The following is a 17,613-nucleotide window of genomic DNA, read 5'->3' on the forward strand; positions in this document are numbered from 1 at the left end:
AAATTAGGCACCTATTTCCTAGTAAAAGCTTATTAGTGGTACTAACAATTTTCCAGATATTCAGAAGTGGTATTAGGATGACAAATTTAAGTTTTAGTTAATGGAAACTAGGGAAGAAACCTAAGCCTTTTATATTTATGAATTTTATATATTATTTCTTCACTAGCACATTTCCCCCCAAATGAAAGCAATGCCTACTTTGAACTAAGATTTTACCCAGTTATCTGTTATATGAAAAATATTGTAAAGACACTAAAGGATTTCAGAAAGTAAACCTGAAGATGTCAAACTATTTTTTTTTTTTTTAATAAATTTATTTATTTATTTATTTTTGTCTGTGTTGGGTCTTCGTTTCTGTGCGAGGGCTTTCGCTAGTTGCGGCAAGCGGGGGCCACTCTTCATCGCCATGCGTGGCCTCTCACTATCGCGGCCCCTCCCGTTGCGGAGCACAGGCTCCAGACGCGCAGGCTCAGTAGTTGTGGCTCACGGGCTTAGTTGCTCCGCGGCATGTGGGATCTTCCCAGACCAGGGCTCGAACCCGTGTCCCCTGCATTGGCAGGCAGATTCTCAACCACTGCGCTAATTGAGAGGTTAAACTTTAGTCTGAAGCATGAGGTTTAATTTCTTCACAGAATGCTGCCAGTTAAATCTGCAACTTGAATCCCTAGATACTGAAATAAACTGGATGGCTCTTTAAGAAAACCTAGGATATGATATACAGATTCACCAAATCAACTTAACGGCAGAATCTCTCAAAACAGGAAGCTTCACTAGTGGATTTTAAATTAGACAATTTGCAAACAAATATACTTATATACAACCTTTTAGGAATACATACGTTAGGCAAGGACCCAAACATTAAAAAAAAAAAAAATCACAGGATGTGCCAAGAAAGATTACTTTAAAATGAATAAATCTGATATTAAAAATACTATCCTTATTAAAAATATCCAAATCAAGGACTTCCTGGTGGTGCAGTGGTTAAGAATCCACCTGCCAATGTAGGGGATATGGGTTCGAGCCCTGGTCCGGGAAGATCCCACATGCCGCGGAGCAACTAAGCCTGCGCGCCACAACCACTAAGCCTGCGCTCTAGAGCCCGAGAGCCACAACTACTGAACCCATGTGCTGCAACTACTGAAGCCCGTGCACCTAGAGCCCATGCTCCACAACAAGAGAAGCCACCGCAATGAGAAGTCCGCGCACCACAACGAAGAGTAGCCCCTGCTCGCCACAACTGGAGAAAGCCCGTGCACAGCAGCGAAGACCCAATGCAGACAAAATAAAAATCCAAATCAGTCTTTGTTACTATTAATAAGAATTATAGTTTCAGAGATAATGGAATACAAAATCCTTTGTATACTTATGAGGATAGATTAGTCAAAAAGGAGTGTTAACTTACAATGTACACAGTTATTAAATATACATAAATTTTAAAATTCATATTTTCTTGCATGGCAATGGTTAAAACGTGAATCGATTTATTTAATCTATTAATTATAGGCTTTCAAGTAAAAGTAAAATATTACTACTAATGACAGAAATGACAGTAAGTATAAGTGATTAGTACTTTCATTATCCTTTAATATATTAATTCTCCCTATTTAAAGGTTTCTTAAACATTGCGCAAAGTCATATGTATAGCTCTATAGGGGAAAATCTCAAAAACGGAAGAAGGGATACAAATCAAAATATAGTAATGGCAAACACTAGTAATTTACAAGTAAATTTATAGTAATTTAATCTAAATTATGTCCCTGAAGTCTATCTACTCTGAACATGTATTTAAGAAGAACAATTTAAGAAGGTAAATAACTACAAGAATAAGCCCAGATGAAATGCCTTTTTCTTTTGTGAGGTGGCTGAAGATCAGTCTAAATATTCTAATTTTGAAAAATCAAGTTCCTACTTTTAGTACATTTCTAAGTTACCATGGTTAGCTGAAGAACTAAAAAGAAAGAATAATTAAAAGCCAGAAAATGGACAGAGTCTTTTGAGAAAATGTAATCTATAAATTCAATTTCTTTTAAATTGATAATTACCAAATGGTCTAAAAATACAAGTAAGAATGGTAAATCTCTAATTCACCTTTCTCACCTGGGAAAACAGACAATATAAATCAACATAACTAGCAAATAATGTTAAGTTAAAAAAAAGTCCTTAAACTATGCAAGAACATCCATCTGCAAGCACTCCAGTTAATGAAAAAAGAAATATTTGATGTATTAAGGAAATATGCTTACAAAATTCTGGTTTTCCATACTGTTATTTTTTTTAATGTATTTTACTTATAAGGATATTGCAATAGGAAGTAGAAATCTATTCTGGAATCACAATCTAACAAAAAAAGCAATCTGACCTTCACATTTCATTAAAACACTGAGTTAAACAGCATTCTTTACAATGAAATATTATTTTTAAAAGTATAACACTTTAAAAGATTCATATATACACACACACAAGTAAACAAACACAATTAAAAATTAAATAAATGTACCTAATGACATTTCTTAATGGCTTCCCTGAAAACTAAGTGTAAAATTCTCTTAGGTGGCGTTTGCTTTTCTACAAAGCTCAAAGTAGGCCTCATAGCTCAGAAATCCATGTAATATACAAATACTCTACTCATACTCACAGGCTTTAGTTTTTCTTCCTCATTAGTCAATACTATATAGTCTTGTCTCCTGAAAACCGGAAAGGCTTCTTTTTATTCACCGGTCGTGCTGTTACCAGAGCTGACACGTCAGTAACGATCCACACTTTAATCTTCCCCAGCCAGCAATTCACACTGCTCAGAACTTACTGTGTGTTACAGGTGATACTTCTTATAGCAGATGCTGGTAATGGTCCCAAAGCACAAGTGATGCTCCCAAAGGACCTTAGAACCCCTAACAACATCACCTGCTCCTTTCTGTATCCAGAGATGCAATGTGGTATTTGTTTTGAACAGCTAATGATTTCAAGAAAGATTACATAGACGAGTTCTTTTCATTAGCCTGCTTGACATGAGCTTATCCTTTCAGAATACTGCAGCAAATATAGATTGTAAGATTCCCTTAGGAAAAAAGAAATATTTATACAATTTTCCTCTGTGGCGCAGTTTAGTTTACCCTTCTGTTAGAGCAAAATGCTGGAAGAACTGGTTCTTGGGTTTCTAATGGCGCAGCGTTAACATAGTGAATGATTCACGGATGTTCTTAACATTCAGGAGTAACACGGAAGGCTAGCAATGCAGCCCAGGTCCAGAGCTGATGAATGGTGCAGTGCTGCTGTTGTCATAGCAACCGAAGGGAAAAAAGCAGCACCATATAAGGAGCTGTGACATGGATTCTGGGAACAATTTATATTAAAAAGCTGTAAGCTCCTTATGCCTTAAAGCTATAAACTCCTTTCTTACTGATTTCTCCTCAGATTTTACTCTTCTGAATTCCTAAATCAGAACTATGTGTATATTGCAAAAAAAAAAAAAAAAAAGTAACTAAATAAGACACTAACAAAAAACTGCATATTGAGGTTTCTGAAAAGATTAATAATACTTTAGCAAGCTAATATGTGCCTGTAATATCGTCACAGTTTATTGGGTTAAATGGTAAAATTAGACAGTGAGAAATAAGGAACTGTCTAAAATGTGAGACAGCAGAAAATTTATTTTTAAATAGAGATGTTAAAAACTTGATTAAATGCCTTTCATTCAGATGGATCATCAGACCAAAACTGCAGAACCATCAATTGACTAATATAATAGCAATGGTTTCAATTTCAAAGAGAGGTATACTACCTCCTATATTCCTTACAGATGCAGAAAGGTACAAAAGACACTAACTGCCCTGAAAATGCTCACAGCCTTCATGTGTGATCAAGGAAATTCTTTGTGTCAGTCGCTGGTGAGAAAGGGTTACTAGCCCACTCCATGCTTCTGATGAACTTTCCCTTCAGGGCCTGGAGAACTTTTCTCCTGTCATAGCTTCTCCTCACCTCCCTGGAATCCAGAAGAGTCCCTTCTCTTTCACTGGAAGCAGAATAGCTTCAAAAAAGAACCATGGGAGAAGGGGGAGCTAGGGAAAGTGTCAATGCATGGATTTAGCAGTGGTAACGGCACTCCCTCTGCAGTACTGTAGACATGGTTCTGAACTGACTTGAGAAAAAAATCTTTCACTAGGCTTCTGAAGCATGGTTCACTGGTACTATTCATCTATTTAGATAGGGCAATTCTATATGGAATTGTTCTATATTAATCAGTGTGGGTTTCTTTCCCATCACCACATATTTAATGAAATGTTCACAAACAAAGGAAAGCAAAACAATTAGGTAATTTTTTAATTATATTGTTCTCTTATGTGGGCAGCATTACCACTGTAATAATAATTCTGGTATAATTATATATTTGTTAGTCATAGATTTATGTTGCATTACTCTCCCTAAATGATGATAACCTCAGTAAAATGTGAATAAAAAGGACTGCAATGTAGTAGGAAGGACATGCACTTGGCTAGACTTTTGATTGTAGGTGTGATAATGGCTCAGTTGCTTACTAGACATACCCTGGGTAAGTCACTTAACTCCAACCCTCAAATTCTTCATAAGTAAAGTATGGGTAATAACATATTTTCTACTTTCTTCCTAAAGCTACTGTGGAAATAAAATAAAATAATGTAATGCAAAGGCTTGAAATTCTAAAAATCTATGTCATCTTATTTAAAAATACCTAATTAAGCAAAATAGCAAAGATGAAAAGGAAAAAGGGATTTCAATAGAACTCAATAGACATGGAAAATAGCCTAAAAGAGTAAATATTTTTTCAGGCTAGTTTTATGTTGTTGTTTTTTTTTTTTTAATTTTTATTTATTATTTATTTATTATGTTTATTTTTGGCTGTGTTGGGTCTTCGTTTCTGTGTGAGGGCTTTCTCCAGTTGCGGCGAGTGGGGGCCACTCTTCATCGCGGTGCGCGGGCCTCTCACTATCGCGGCCTCTCTTGTTGCGGAGCAGAGGCTCCAGACGCTCAGGCTCAGTAGTTGTGGCTCACGGGCCCAGTTGCTCCGTGGCATGTGGGATCTTCCCAGACCAGGGCTCGAACCCGTGTCCCCTGCATTGGCAGGCAGATTCTCAACCACTGTGCCACCAGGGAAGCCCCTAGTTTTATGTTTGACTGAATATTTGGTGTCAACATATTGCACCATTTTAGAATTATAGTAAACAGAGATTCTGTGGACTAGTGTTAAAGGAGTATTTAAGATAATCATGTAAAAGTAATTTTACTGCCCCAGCATGACTTATAAACATCTTTAGAAAATGATAACTTGGAGATACAGAAGTATAAGCAATTTCTATAGAACGGTAATACTAAAGATCATGCAAAGAAACTTGTTTCAAATGATCTTCAATTACTTTTTCTCTCACCTAACTAGAAAACTGTAAGGCAAACCTAAAAATGAGCATTTACATTAGATTTGAAAATTCTATGGACAGCACACCTCTGTTCTGTTTCCCTGATAGTCTAATCTATCTAGTTTTTTTTTTTTAATCAAATATTTTCTTGCCCCAATGGTTATTTTCAGGGAAATTCTCTTTGTGTCTTCTAGAATACCAAAAACTCAATACTTCAGGAAAAAGAGGGCAAATTCCCTTCTCCCCCAAATCAAGTTGAGCTGATCCATGCATTAGATGGATTCCAGAATAATTCTGGAAAAAATGCAAACTTGGACAACAAATCATTTTTCCACTGGCTTTCATTTTAATGTTGCTTATGCTCTGTAGGAGCTGACTGAGATGAGGACGTGGTTAAGATACTTTAAAAGACAAAGCACATAGGTTTGGTTTGGTTTTTGTTTTTTTAAAAATTGGATTTAACTTAAGGTAAGGGTAGAAAGAGATTTAAGAGACTAAGCTATTCCCCTGACTACTAATTTTTAACTCCCTTATGATTAATTTAGGTAAGTCATTCTAAACCTTACACAGAGTTTTATATTCTTTTTATTCTTTTCCCAATCTTCTCCCTTTATAAGCTTTCTCTAAGGAGTAATCATCAGTGTTAAACTCTATAGTGCTTAAAGGTAGGGTAATACTTATGAAGAGGTGAATATATGAAATCTCTATTGGCACAGAAGTAAGAAAGTATCCATCCTACTTATTATAGCAATTCAAGCTTTGGCCAAATTTCTAATTTTGGTTTCTTCCTTTCCCAGGAATGGCTACTGTTCCAGATCAGGACTTCAACTTCCAAGAGAAGAGTGATGTACTAACCGAGAAGAGAAAGAAATATATTCTTAAAAATCATATAATGTGGTCTCTACACATGAGCCAACTATTCATCTGGTGGTCAGTAAAAGAGTTTAAAAAACTGGCAGGGTTGGACATATTGAAAAGCAGTATTTCTGTTTAATGAATGCTGTGAATTATCCTCTTAAGGGATTTCAGAGGATAATTTTTATTATATACAGTTTTTACTTGATATGTTGACTTTATTACCTAAGCCCTGAATAAAACTTCCTCAAATGTGTGTGATGCTATCTCTACATTACAATCCCAATAGTTGAAAAAGATCATTAGCTGGCAGGTGGCTCTTTCAGAATGTTTTTATGGATAAGTAGAACATAAAAGGGCATATGAGTTACAAGACATACATATTGATTACCTTTCTCTCACTTTACTTAATTCACTAAATAAATCTTCAATTTATGAAACTCACTAAATGATACAGATGTACATATGACTTAAAAAAATAGTCGCTTTCAGAAGCCAGAAATATAGACTTTAACTAGAAAAGGAGGGAAAATGTGGACTAACCAACTCTAGCATGTATCAGAACACTGTTCATTATGTTGTCTAAACAAAACAGATCACTCAGATACATAGGTGATTCTCAAATGGCCATATTTCTTACTTTTTTTAAATGCAGCCAATGACATGAAAGAATGAATGATAATGGGATAATAGAAAATGTCCTTTGGAACACTCTGCCCTCTGGTGTTTAAAATGTTCATCAAAGAGGGAGTATTCTGTCATGCCGTGAATTTATTACTCTTACAAGCTGAATACATCATTTAGGGCACATAATATTCTATAATGAGAAAAAAAACATGGGTTAGCATTATAATAAGCACTGTTATAATGTGAATATATATTCTATGCTAAGCTTTATATAATCCCATACTATAATTTACTTCCTGTTTGGAGAGTCACTAAGAGGATTTTCTTTGAATCATGGATATTTACTTATTTGCCTTTATGATGCTTTGTGACTGAAGAGTATTACTGATGACCAACGTTATTTAGTACCTACATTCAATATCTGACACTTTTTGAACTGCTCATATTCCATAGCAAGTGGGTAGATAAGTAGGGAAAACAGGGATAATTAACTTTAAATAGACTTCCTAGGAACTGTGCCAGAAAATCATGGTGAGTTTTCTGGGGAAATCACAAAGGAAGGATCGACAGTGAAGAATTTTTTTTCTATAAACTTCACTGCCATCTTTAAAAGTGATATTCAACTCTTAGAAACACCACACACTAGCTCAAAAGGTTATCAGAGATTATCAACCAAGTACTTGCCAACTTTTTCACCTGTTAGGATTCCTTTTATTATTTCCTCCCATATAGACTTAAATTTTAAAAGGTTTTATCTGTCAAAAATTTTATTTATTAATTTAAACAGAGATATAATAAACAATTAAATGGAGTTTCAAATAAATATAAGTTGATCACAGAAAGGTGATATAATTTCATCCAAAACAAAATAAGCTAGCCTGTATAATTTTATGACAAGTAAATGTATATTTTCTTTTAGGCTCTTTCAAATATTGAGAATTTCATCCAGGGTGTAGTGTCGAATGTAACAGAGCTTCATGGTAGTAACTGTCAAATCATACTTAAATGTTTGACACAGTAATGCTAGGAACATAGAGAAACTCTATACAAACATTTCTGTATTCCTCTCAGCCCTAAGGCATTATTTTTCCTACTATACATATTATAGAGGAAAGAGAAGCTCAAAAAGTATTCATCTGTCCAGACATACAGCTTACAAATGAATGAGTGTGGAATTCTAACCTGGTTCTCTGTCCAACTGGAAAGGCTGGGCTCTTGACCAGTATGGCACTATTGGTTCTTTTGGGCCTAGAGTTCTGAGCCTTAACTCTGCCACATTATAGATATATCAGTATCATTCTTCCATAAAGATCTGCTGACAACAAAACATTGCTTTATGATGGGTTCTCATTGTTAAACATTTTCCTTAATATTAACCACTTGTCCCCCCTGGAACTGTGCCTGCTGTCTGTCCCAAGATTCCCTTGGATTAACAGGTTTCACCCTTTTCCTGTTCACACCACCAGTTACATACTGCTGATCACCCTAATGTTTAGGGTCTGTTTAGACCTCCTCTTAGTGATTGTTACCAGATTGTACCTTACTAAGTAGCCTTGAACAATGATGATAATAATATTATAATACAGATTAGAAAACATGCTCAGAGGACTGAAGTGTCTTGACCAAGGTCATACAGCTAATTAGTGGCAGAGTAAGGGCTTGAACCCTGCATAACAAGTATAACTGCCTCCAAAGTGTGCCGTGGTTAACAACAACCTGCCTCCAAGCAAGAGACATAGAACAATTACTCCCTTTTTTTGCTTTAATCTTCTCCATTAATTACATTTAAACTAAAAAGGGTGGAATAAACATTGTTAAGTCACTGAAGTCCAAGTTATGAGTTTAAAAACATACTTGAAATCCAGGCCCACACAATTTACACTTGAGTTCTAAAAGAACATGAAGGCAGGAACATGAAACTACTAATAGCATTCTCTGTAAACCCACGTAAGAAATTAGGAGGGCTACAGGACTAGAAAATGGGAAAATATGCATTTCAAATAGTTTATAAAAAACCTTCACAAAAGGTAAAAAATGTTCACTAAGAGTCAATAAAGGGTCACAAAGAAAAGTAATTCCGAAATAATCTCGTGTCCATTTTGATATAGTTACTAGACTAGAAGATAAAGGAAATAACATAGACCTAGGACCATCTCGATACTGGACAGGTCTTTTTTTTTTTTTCAAAGCCATTCTTTTTATTTTATTTATTTATTTATTTTTTAACATCTTTATTGGAGTATAATTGCTTTACAATGGTGTGTTAGTTTCTGCTTTATAACAAAGTGAATCAGTTATACATACACATATGTTCCCATATCTCTTGCCTCTTGCGTCTCCCTCCCTCCCACCCTCCTTATCCCACCCCTCTAGGTGGTCACAAACCACCGAGCTGATCTCCCTGTGCTATGCGGCTGCTTCCCACTAGCTATCTATTTTACGTTTGGTAGTGTATATATGTCCATGCCACTCTCTCACTTTGCTGGACAGGTCTTAATGAAGTCTCTTAAGCTAGAGAAAGCAGATATGAAAATGGCTTTCCAGGATATAAAGGACTGCCATGTGGAAGAGGAGGTTCATTTACGTCATAAATAAACAGAACTAGAACTAGCAGGTGGGAACAATAGAGGATATTTGCATATGTGTAAATAGAAAATTGATGGTTAAAACTATTCAACAAAATAGGCTAAGTACAAAGTAGAAAGCTTGCCATCACTGAAATTTTTCACATAGAAGCCACTGACTATCCACTTAAGATTGCCATGAAAATTAAATCTGCTCACTACGTAAAGCATTTCATACCGTCTAGAACAGAGAAACAGCTCAATATACATTATCTATTATTACTATTAGTATTATTATTACCTAAAAGTTTAATAAAACTTGCCTGTAAAATCATCTGGACCTGCTGAGTCTTAGGGTTCTTTGATTTCTATGGTTACTGGGCTAGTCATATTTTTAAGTTTACTCGAGTCAATTTTACAGTTTGTTTTCTTCCATTAATCTAGTTTTTATGTTGTTCTGCTATAAGCCTGTATACTATATTCTGTTACAGCAAAGAACATTATTATCAGCAGCTATTTCATTCCTTGTTCTATGTATCGCATATGTTAACTTTCCTCTCTCCTCTTTTCCTCTTTGGTGGAAAATCATACCTGTCAAAGATTGTTCTACTCTCTTAATCTTTTCAGTGAACTTGTTTGTGGCTTCACTGATCAAGAATTTTTATTTTGTTTTTTAGTTTTACTCATTTTTGCTTTTAATTTTTTGATTACTTCTTTTATGTTTACTTCTTCTATCTCCTTGAGTTAAATTAATAGTAAATTTACTTTCGGTACTTCTTGTTTTCTAATAAAAGCACTCGAACATACATACACCATATATATATGCACACTGGAAAAAAAGAAATCAATTAGTATATGATAAACACTAAGGTGAGGATACATCTGGTTCCTCCAGGGCAACTGTGATAGAGGTAGTTGTGTTGTTCCTTTAGGATTGTAGGGTGGTGGAGTTTCTGGCTTCAGTCAGGCCTTCCTGGAGATTCTGAAAGCTATCATAACACTTCACTAAATGTCTTTCTGTTTAGACTAGCCAAGGCAACTCAGTTTTCTACAACTGAGATCCTAACCAAACAACTACTAAGATAGAAAAAGAAAGTAGGGGATCAGCTCATTTGCTTACCAGTTAAATTCTACATCAAAGAAAAGAACACCTCTCAGGAATTTTTTTTTTTAAAACACAGATGAAGGCTAAAAATAACAGTTTCACGGGAAAATTATAAAAACATCTTGTTGGGTATTACCCTCGTTTGTACTATATGCTATAGCTTTCCTAGGAAGACACTATTTTCTTCTAGAAAATATTAGTCTTCAAATAAAAAAGAATACATTGTAGGAGGTAATGACCATTTAGAGAGATACAAGGAAATGGGAAACTGAGTACAAGTTTATAAAGAACAACTTCTCATAGGTAGGTACTGATAAGAGTTCTGTTGAAAAATACTATCATGGTTTCTTACAATCTTGCATATACTTGGCTAAGTCAACTCAGACCCTAAAATGTGAGTATTTGACTCCAGAGGTTCCTGGGCACTGCTGATCCTTACCAGAGGATTCTGGCTCTTTCTCCGTTAAGGGACACTTTGGCATTTTTTTTCAACCTTTACCCAGTAGTGGTTGAATAGAGGTAGGAAGACAGAACTACTGTATTTCAGTGGAATATACACAGCAACACTACAGTTGCCTTAAATAATCCCACTATAAATACCACAATGGTATAAACAATGCTTTTACTCTGTATGAGTGACTTCCATTTAAATATGAAAAAAAATAGTAGAAGAGAAAATTATTTGCTCTATACAAACTCTTGAGTTCCTATAAAAATCTAAAAAGAGCAGATTTAATTATGTTGCAAATTCAGCGCATGCAAACATCAAATAAAGAACTCTTTATTTGATAATGTATGTTGCCATTTAGGTGTTCAAAATATACATAATGACAAAGACTCTCTCCTTAACTAAAATTTAGTCAGGCTGCTCTGAGCTCCCTATCTATCTATCTATCTATCTACCTACCTACCTACCTACCTACCTATCTACACAATTTTTAAAAGTTACACTCCACTTACAGTTATTACAAAATATTGGCTCTATTCCCCATGTTGTACAGTACATCCTTGTAGCCTATCTTACACCCAGCTTAGACCAGTTGTATCAAGAATCCTGCAAAGTCAGTTCAGCAAGAACCCCCCACACTTGATATCTAATTCCCTGGTTTGCCTTCAGCAAGAATTCCCCTACCCTTGATGTCTCCACTTAGTAATTTTCCATCCACTGCCACCCTTGCCATCTTCCTCCCTGGTTATAAATCCCTAGCTGTATTTACTCTTATCCTACAGTAGCATGAGTACACTAAGATAAATCAAACTGTGAAGACTAACATGATCTCTAGGCTCTTTACATTTCCAAACTGGCTTTTCAATAATTTTCTCAAGACTATATTTCCACTTTATCCAAGATATAAAATGAAAACTAACATTTATCATAACTAATAAGAACCTGCTGTATAAAAAATAAATTAAATTAAAAAAAAGAAAAGTAACATTTATCAATGTTTATTACATGCTAGGCTGTATGTTTAAGAAATCTTATTTAATCTTCATAGCAACCCTGTATTTTTTCTAATAAAATTTACTAAAGTACACCTTGAATTCCAGTGTTTCTAACAATTGTAAGATAATTATTCTTATGTGAAGAACATATCATAAGTACACTACAATATATCAGACTATGTAGACTATGTATAGACTCTTTTTAATGTCAAAATAGCTGTAAGCAATTTTTCCAGGATGTCTCAGAAACAAGTCAATGATTCCATTTTATTAATAACGTATTTTAAAATAATATTTTGGCCTTAGCTAGCATCTAAAATAACTAGGCTGTAGCATGATCAGACTGGTTATTGTAACTTATTTACCATCTAAATTGGATTGCCACTTGGTCATTACAATCTACTGGTAGCAAATACTTTAAAAATCAGGCCAAAAAATCTCTTCTCAGAGGATAATACTAATTAGTATTCCCAGATACTAATCCTTTTGATATCAGTATTTTAAGGTTACTCCTCAGAACAGGAGAGGGACTTACTTAAGGCTATTAAATAAATTACTTGAAGGTCATCTTCCAAAGGCTCAGAATTCATATTTGACGGCTGACAGAAAGTCACCCAAATCTATTTTAAAATTATAATAATGACCGTTGCTAACATTTATTGGACTACTTATTCTATGCCAGACGCTGTTTTATGAGCTTTTACACAAACCAACTCATCCAATTCTCTTATAGTCCTATGAGGTAAATACTATTATTATTCTTATTTTAGAAACAAGGAAACTGAAGTATAGAGACTACGCAACTTTACACAAGTTGACACAATTAGAAAAGGGCAGTCAGGGTCCATTTCGTTATATTGCCTCATGAGATACATTGTGTTTTACACATAAAAATACAAACATGATAGAAGGATAGACAACAACATTCATGTCATTCTCCTCCTGCTTTTGAGTTAGAGCTATCGTATCTCCACTCCACCACCAAATGAACGCACCTGTGATGTGTGTATGTTTGCATATCATTTTAAAACACAAGTGGATTACTATTATTGATATTTAGATTTTCATTTTTTTACTACATAAACAATATTATATATACATACACATACACACATATACATTTCAAATTTGTTCAAATTTATTTATAAAATACAATCTTAGCAATAAAATTGTTGTGTCAAAGATTATGTGCATTACAATTTTGATACATATTTCAAACTGTTCTACAAAAAGGCGTACTGGAACTTCCCTGGTAGCACAGTGGTTAAGAATCCACCTCCCAATGCAGGGGACATGGGTTCAATCCCTGGTCCGGAAAGATCCCACATGCCGTGGAGCAACTAAGCCCGTGGCCACAACTACTGAGCCTGCGCTCTAGAGCCCGCGAGCCACAACTACTGAAGCCCGCACGCCACAACTACTGAAGCCCGTGTGCCTAGAGCCCGTGCTCCACAACAAGAGAAGCCGCCGCAATGAGAAGCCTGCGCACTGCAACGAAGCGTAGCCCCCGCTTGGCACAACTGGAGAAAGCCCGCGTGCGGCAACCCAACGCAGCCATAAATAAACAAATAAATAAATAAATTTTTAAAAACTTTAATAAAAAAAGGGTGTACCTATTTACAGCTCTACTAACAGTATGAATACTCAAAATTTAACTTTTACTAAACCTACAGTGTACATAGTAGGCAGACAGTGTAAATTCATTAAGTATTGAATGAGTGAACTACTGGCACTCCCAATTATCTATATTTTAAGAAGTATGCTGAGGGGCTTTATGATATTATGAACAAAAGCATCTGGAAAAGGTCACTGAGTAAGAATCCAGAGAACGGGGGCAATCCCATGACCACGGTTACTGGGGCCAACGGTATGTCTCTGCACACTCTCTTCCACGCCTCCCCCAGTGCAGAGCAACATCCACTGAGCAAGTGAACCTTGAGGCTTGACTAACCTCTAGGTCTTCTAGTTTCCCTATATTGGCTTAAACCATTTGGCTATGTTACTTTTTTTAACAAAAAAGTCTTAAGCGATATACCAGATGCCTTGGGTGAGTTGGTTAAGTTCTCTAAACCTCAATTTTTTCATTGGTAAAATGAGACACATTTAGGGTTTAAAGGCCTAGGTATTAATCTTGGCTCTGACCGTTTCCTAGTTGTATCATTTTGAGCAAGACATTTTACCTAAGATTTAATTTATTCATGTGTAAAATTGAGATACATGTGAAGAATACGTGAGTTTACATGTGTATGTCAACACAACAGGCACTCAAATGAGAATTATTATCGTTATTACTATTACTCATTAAAAAGTATAATTTTTAAAACGTGCAAAGTTTTAAAGTTCCAAACTGGTGTCTAATGCTAAAAGAAATTTTTAAAAACTTCTCACCAAATTTAACAATTTTGTTAACAATAACAGCGAACACATTCTGAGCATTTATTATTTGCCAAACACAGTTTTAATCAAGTATTAAGCAATGTGATAACCATCAATGGGTTATAGACCTGACTATCCATGAGGTAGGAGGTATTGTTAACCCCATTTTGCAGATGAAGAAACAGAAGCAGGCAGTAGTAAAGTGACTTTCTCAGAGCTGGGATACAAACTCAAGCAGTATGACCACAGAGCCTGTTTCTCTCTTGATCACTTTTATGGTAACTTGTTTTTGTACAGGATAGAGCTATATATATTCTAAATATACATAGTTAATATATATATAATTAGTTTTCAAGCTTCAAATTACATGTCTTTATTCTTGAGCAAACCTTTCCCCATTCTCACTCCCTCGAGACTAAAGAGAAGTCAAAGTATTTGGAAATGGATCTTCACATACACCTGTGTGTATAAGACAAATACGTTGAGAGTACAAAGGTTATATAATAATAGGAAAAGGTTGCTCCATTATGTTTTACAAGATAAAACAAAAAAAAAGATCAATTGTCTTTTCAACCTCTACTAACTTGTTAGAAGTTAAAGATCTATTAAAGATCAGGAAAACACACCCAAGGTTAATGGGATACTCCAGACCCCCATACTCTATCTACTCTTAGCACATTTGCCACCAAGATCTGATTAAAAGCTAAATCAGATCATATTACATCCCATTCCAGCTCTGCTTAAAATCCCACAGAGTACGTTCCTTACCATGATTCTAAAAACTCTGGCTTCTGCCTACCTCTTCAATTATTTCATACTCCCCTCCCCTCTGACTTATTTTGCTGACAACACACCTGCCTTCTTTCTAATCCTTGAACATGCCAACGTTGCTTTCTGCTTTAGGACTTTTGTTCCCACTGTTCCCTCTGCCTGGAAAGCTCTGATCCCAGATCTTCCCATGGCTGGCTTCTTTTTGTTATTCAGACTTCAGTTCAAATATCTCCTTCTCTGACTCTCCTTGATCACTTCATAGAAAGAACCTACCTCTACCCCAGTCTTTCTAACCTTCACAGTACTCGTTACTATCTAAAATTATTTATTTATTGGTTATATGTTTATTATCAGTCTCCCTCCCAACTGGAATATAAATACCTTGAAGGCAGGAGCCTCAACTGTCTTTTCCTCTACTCTATTTACTGTATCTATAGCAGTGCCTGGCATATAGTAGGTCCTAAACAAATATTTGTTTAATGATTAAGTGAAAAGCACAGAAGAATAATGAGCAAACTACCCTGACCATAGCAGAGACAGGGGACTAAATATTAGAAAGTCAGAAAGAAAACAGAAGAAAATAACTATTCTGGCCCTACTTATTCAGTTTGGTTGTAATATGAATACAAGAAGGATAAGGTAGTTGGAAGTTTAAATGAATGGAAATGCATAAATTAGGAAGTGTAGCCCTAATGGCCATATTAAATTAATGTATTTTGTTAAGAACCATTCTCTGAAGGACATTTCCTTATAGTCAGTTAATCTTTTCCCATACAAAGTTCTTTTTACTTATTTAAAACGAAATATAATTAGGAAAGGAAAGATAACTGATGAATAATCTACTAAATAATATTTTTAATTTAAATTTCAAAGTAATTTCATTCCAGGTTAAACCAGAAAATTCTTATCATCTAATTCACTTGGCAGAAAATTGGCCACAGAAAAATTTTCATGGCATCCTCTTTCAGGAGACAGATTTCTTTCATTCAGATATTTAAAAATGCATTCTCAAACTTCAAATTCTTAGGCCTCTGACAACCTCTTCAGTAAATAAAATTATTTGAGAGGATGATTATACTTCGAGCACTGTAAAATTAAAACTGAATAGTTCATACCTGTAATTAACCAAGTGTACTTCCTATTACTGCTTCCCTGTACTATCTCTGTGACATCAGGCATGTTGTTGACTTTGTTAGTATATGTATTTATCTTTTAGGTCATCTAAAGGTTGTCTATTTAAGTTAAAGTTCAAACTGGGATAGGCTAATGGGATAGGAAAGTGCTATCTCTAAAACCTCAGGCAATTCAGCTAACTTCTATATGGAAACTGAATTTTTCTTACTATTTCTTCCAATATGTGTAGTAAAATGAAGCACATCACTACACAGCCATCAGATTTGATTATTTGTATTTTCAGTAATCAATAATACCTTAAACTGTAAGAAAAAGCAGGGATTTCTAAGCATTGAAATTTTTATTCAAGCCCAATCACATAAAACTTACCCTGTTTTCAGATAACAGAAGGAATAAGTATTTTAGTAAAATGTTATTAAGCTACTTTACTGATTTTTACCTAATGACCCAAGAATCAAAGTAGACTTTGACTCAGTCATTTGAAGATGCCTAAAAAAAACAATAAAAAATATAAGAGGCATAACTTATGCTTTGTGCAGGTTGTAAAGAAGCATAAGTTATGCTCTGTGGAACTACAGAATAAAGAAATACTATTATTTTAATGAAAATTATAAACATTGTAAAAGTTTCATTCAAAATAGATGGAAGAGTCTGAAAAATCTCATTTCCCCCTCTATCATCTTATTTTCTTTTGAATTGTCATTCGATAATCAACACTACTGTCTAACTCAATGCCAGACACATAGGAGGAAGTCAATATAGCCTTTGGGAATGACTTCATTTCTTGCCTCCATACACTCATAATCCATTCAATACCAGTCAACTTACTGATGTTGATATAAACTAATAATGTTAAAAGAAACCGGACAAAGTGATCCAGGTGTACATATTTTCGCACATAAGTATCATTTAATATATTACAATTTCTTCCCTGAAAAAGCTTTAAGGGATAAAAGTTCATTTAATCAAGACACAGTTTCATACCTAACAACTTGATCTGACTGCACAATACATACTGTGAGATCATATTAAAGTCAATCCACAACTTATGAGTTATAGTAAATATCCTAACAAGTTGGAGTACTGTACCATGCAGAGGTAAATATCTAGATCAGCTTTTAAAAATAGGTATGAAATATACAAATCAGGACTTCAAACTGATGTACCTTTGCTAAACTATGAAGCTTTTATTATTCTAAAATTACAATATCTCCATTTGGTAATCTGACATGAACAAGCTGATAAATGCAATCAAAACAACAGTATATTCTGGCAAAACTGAAAACTTCCTGAAAGCCTAGAAAAATATGTCCACAACAGATGGATCATTTAGGAAATAAATACAACAATC

At 34.8% G+C, this 17,613-nt stretch overlaps 1 protein-coding gene across 8 annotated transcripts in view; it reads right to left on the reverse strand.

The window, feature by feature from the left end:
* TANC2 (tetratricopeptide repeat, ankyrin repeat and coiled-coil containing 2) overlaps positions 1 to 17,613 on the reverse strand; it is a 361,655-nt gene that overhangs the window by 227,347 nt on the left and 116,695 nt on the right. The window lies entirely within an intron of this gene.

This window comes from Balaenoptera musculus, chromosome 20 (assembly GCF_009873245.2).
Source record: "Balaenoptera musculus isolate JJ_BM4_2016_0621 chromosome 20, mBalMus1.pri.v3, whole genome shotgun sequence".
Lineage (NCBI taxonomy): Eukaryota > Metazoa > Chordata > Mammalia > Artiodactyla > Balaenopteridae > Balaenoptera > Balaenoptera musculus.